A 4603-nucleotide genomic window follows, 5' to 3' on the forward strand; every position below is an offset into this window, starting at 1 on the left:
ATCTCCAATCATAAATGAAAGGTAGAAAGGGGGGCTCTCACTGTAGGGAAGCCAGCCATCCTATGGAAGCTAATCCTTAAAAGAAAATCAGGCGAGTTTGGAGGCTCTGAGGTGGCAGTCCCTTCGCTGGCTTAAGGAGCTGTGGGTCAGTCATTGGAACTTCCAAAAATACATGATTAAAGAAACAGCAGGAAAAGACAGACTCAAAGTTGATGAACTTTGTCTTGAAAAGGACAAAAAATAAATAGGTTACTGGCATGTCAGAACACTGAGAGGAGCCAGTAGATTGTAACAGGCTACAAAGGATTGTTCAGGCACCAACTGGAGATTCTTGGACATAGTGAGGTGGGATGAGATGAGATGAGATGAGAGAAGAGCAACATTGCTTCAGAACAGGAAGTTCCATGGTGGATCTAATTTTTGCTGTAAGACAACTGCAGGAACAGCACTATGAACGTGGAATAGATCTACTAATGACCTTACTGGACATTGAAAATGCATATGATAGTGTTCATAGAAGCAACGTGGAAAGCCCTGGAGAACAGAGGAGTAGGAAAACAGATTGTTTGGAGGATAAGGGAAATGTACCATGGAAGTATGAGCTGTGTGAAAGTGGAAGGAGAGGGATCAGCTTGGATTGAACAGAAAAATGGCTTGAGGCAGCGAAGTGCACTTTCACCATCACTCTTCACTGTGGTGATGGATGATATAATGAGTACAGTAGCAGAAATAGTTGGTGAAAGGAAAATGAAAGTTATGGTGTTTACAGGTGATCTGATGATTTGGGGGAATAAGGAGGAGGAACTACAAAAGCAGTAGGACATGTGGGAACAAACAGTACAAGAATATGGGGTGAAATTTAGTATAAATAAGTGTGAGATGATTATCACAACAAGAAAGAAGGAGAGAGGAACAACTGGAATAACAATTGGTGGGGAACGATTGAGGAGAGTGGAGAGTTTCAAGTACCTAGGAAGCCTGATGCAGGAAGATGGAAAAAACGACAGAGAAATAAATGAGCAGGGGAGAAAGGAAAAGCTGAAACATTTCAGAAGAGTGTCAGAAGTCTGATATGGAGCAAGGATGTACCCCAAATCAGTAAAAAGGTTATATACTGGTCGTACTATGTCCCAATCCTGTAATATGTGTCAGAAACCTGGGCTATGAAAGGAAGAGAGAAAAGCAATGTAGAAACTAGTGTGATGAAATTCTTGAAAAACAGTATTGGAGTGATAGACAGGTTAAGAAATGAAATGATAGACAGGTTAAGAAATGAGAGGATCAGAGATTTAATGAAGGTGGAACCATTACAAAAGGAGATAGAGAAATCAAGGCTGAGATGGTATGGACACATTAAGACAACGGAGGAGGTGAGGATACCCAGGAGGATACATACGAGATGAAACTGGAAGAAAGAGACAAAGAGGAAGACTGAGAGATGGATGGCTGAAAGGAACAGAGGAATGTGTCCGTAAGAAAGGAGAAGACTGGACCAAGGTGAAGATGGAGAGATGGTGGCAAGACAGAAGACGATGGAGAGGCCTATGTTCCATACAGACCTGGTCAGAGGCTGGAAACAGTCCAAGATGATGACGATGAGTGAGGTGAGATCGCTTGATTTTAAAAAAATCCGGTCACAAGATGGATATACTTTTTTTTTTGCTCTGGACCTACAGGAGAAGATGGAGAGCACAGAAATGGAGTTAGATTTTCATTAGCCAAAGGAACAAGAAGGAGCCTTATGGAATGGAAACTGGATTCTGAACGAATACTGATAACACACTTTACACATAATGTCACACAGTGGTGGCTCTACATTGGAATAACACAATATAAGGAAAAGTTAGATTGCTATTTACCATAAAGAAGACATGCTAAGCTGCAGATAGGCTCAATGGAAAGACACTTGCACATTAATTTCTGGCCAAAACTTTCATCAGAAAAGGAAACACATACATTCATTCACACAAGCAAGCACACCTCATGCACACGACTGCAATCTCCAGCAGCTCTGTCTGACAGCAGTCATACTTGTATGAATGAATGTGTGTATGTTTCTGATGAAGGCTTTGGTGAAAAGCGAATTTGTAAATGTCTTTCCTTTGTGCCTGTCTGCAACTTAATGTATCACCCTTATAGTTATTAGCAAGCTATCTTTTATTTATATTGTTGTTATAAGTAATGTCACAGTTTTCCAAGACTATTCTCTTACAGAAGCCTCAGAAGTTCAACAGAAAGAAAAGTTAACTGACAGCACTAAAGTAACCAGTAAGAGAAACATCTTTATTATGGGAGACCTACCTGAAACCCCCCTTCCCATGAACCATAGACCTTGCCATTGGTGGGGAGGCTTGCGCGTGCCTGAGCAATACCGATAGCCATACCGTAGGTGCAACCACAACGGAGGGATATCTGTTGAGAGGCCAGACAAACGTGTGGTTCCTGGAGAGGGGCAGCAGCCTTTTCAGTACTTGCAGGGGCAACAGTCTGGATGATTGACTGATCTGGCCTTGTAACACTAACAAAAACGGCCTTGCTGTGCTGGTACTGTGAACGGCTGAAAGGAAGGGGAAACTACAGCCATAATTTTTCCCAAGGGCATGCAGTTTTATGTATGGTTAAATGATGGTGGTGTCCTCTTGAGTAAAATATTCCGGAGGTAAAATAGTCCCCCATTCGGATCTCCGGGCGGGGACTACTCAAGAGGATGTCGTTATCAGGAGAAAGAAAACTAACGTTCTACAGATCGGAGCATGGAATGTTAGATCCCTTAATCAGGCAGGTACGTTAGAAAATTTAAAAAGGGAAATGGACAGGTTAAAGTTAGATGTAGTGGGAATTAGCGAAGTTTGGTGGGAGGAGGAACAAGACTTTTGGTCAGGTGAATACAGGGTTATAAATACAAAATCAAATAGGGGTAATGCAGCAGTAGGTTTAAAAATGAATAAAAAAATTTGAGTGCCGGTAAGCTACTACAAACAGCATAGTGAACGACTTATTGTCACGAAGCACAAGCCTACTACAGTAGTACAAGTTTATATGCCAACTAGCTCTGCAGATGACGAAGAAACTGAAGAAATGTATGATGAGATAAAAGAAATTATTCAGATAGTGAAGGGAGACGAAAATTTAAGTCATGGGTGACTGGAATTCAATAGTAGGAAAAGGAAGAGAAAGAAATGTAGTAGGTGAATATGGATTGGGGGTAAGAAATGAAACAGGAAGCCGCCTGGTAAGATTTTGCACAGAGCATAACTTAATCATAGCTAACACTTGGTTCAAGAATCATAAAAGAAGGTTGTATACATGGAAGAATCCTGGAGATACTAAAAGGTTTCAGATAGATCATATAATGGTAAGACAGAGATTTAGGAAACAGGTTTTAAATCGTAAGACATTTCCAGGGGCAGATGTTGACTCTGGCCACAATCTATTGGTTATTAACTCTAGATTAAAACTGAAGAAACTGCAGAAAGGTGGGAATTTAAGGAGATGGGACCTGGATAAACTAAACCAGAGGTTGTACAGAGTTTCAGAGAGATCACAAGGGAACAATTGACAGGAATGGGCGAAAGAAATACAGTAGAAGAAGAATGGGTAGCTTTGAGGAATGAATTACTGAAATCAGCAGAGGATCAAGTAGGTAAAAAGACAAGGGCTAGTAGAAATCCTTGGGTAACAGACGAAATATTGAATTTAATTGATGAACGGAGAAAATATAAAAATGCAGTAAATGAAGCAGGTAAAAAGGAATGCAAACGTCTCAAAATGAGATCGACAGTGAGTGCAAAATGGCTAAGCAGGCATGGCAAGAGGACAAATGTAAGGATGTAGAGGCTTATCTCACTAGGAGTAAGATAGATACTGTCTACAGGAAAATTAAAGAGATGTTTGAAGAAAAGAGAACCACTTGCATGAATATCAAGAGCTCAGATGGAAACCCAGTTCTAAGCAAAGGAAGGAAAGCAGAAAGGTGGAAGGAGTATATAGAGGGCCTATTGAGGGCAGTATTATGGAAATGGAAGAGGATGCAGATGAAGATGAAATGGAAGATATGATAACAAAGCCTCGGGAGTAGACAACATTCCATTAGAACTACTGAGATCCTTGGGAGAGCCAGTCCTGACAAAACTCCACCATCTGGTGAGCAAAATGTATGGAACAGACGAAATACCCTCAGAGTTCAAGAAGAATATAATAATTCCAATCCCAAAGAAAGCACGTGTTGACAGATGTGAAAATTACTGAACTATCAGTTTAATAAGTCACAGCCGCAAAATATTAAGACAAATTCTTTAAAGATGAATGGAAAAACTGGTAGAAGCCTACCTTGGGAATGATCAGTTCAGATACCATAGAAATACTGGAACATGTGAGGCAATACTGACCCTACGGCTTATCTTAGAAGCTAGATTAAGAAAAGGCAAACCTACATTTCTAGCATTTGCAGACTTAGAGAAAGCTTTTGCCAACGTTGACTGGAATACTCTCTTTCAAATTCTGAAGGTGGTAGGGGTAAAATACATGGAGCGGAAGGCTATTTACAATTTGTGCAGATGGCAGTTATAAAGAGTCAAGGGACATGAAAGGGAAGCAGTGGTTG

The sequence above is a fragment of the Schistocerca serialis genome, chromosome 4 (genome assembly GCF_023864345.2).
Source record: "Schistocerca serialis cubense isolate TAMUIC-IGC-003099 chromosome 4, iqSchSeri2.2, whole genome shotgun sequence".
Taxonomy (NCBI): domain Eukaryota; kingdom Metazoa; phylum Arthropoda; class Insecta; order Orthoptera; family Acrididae; genus Schistocerca; species Schistocerca serialis.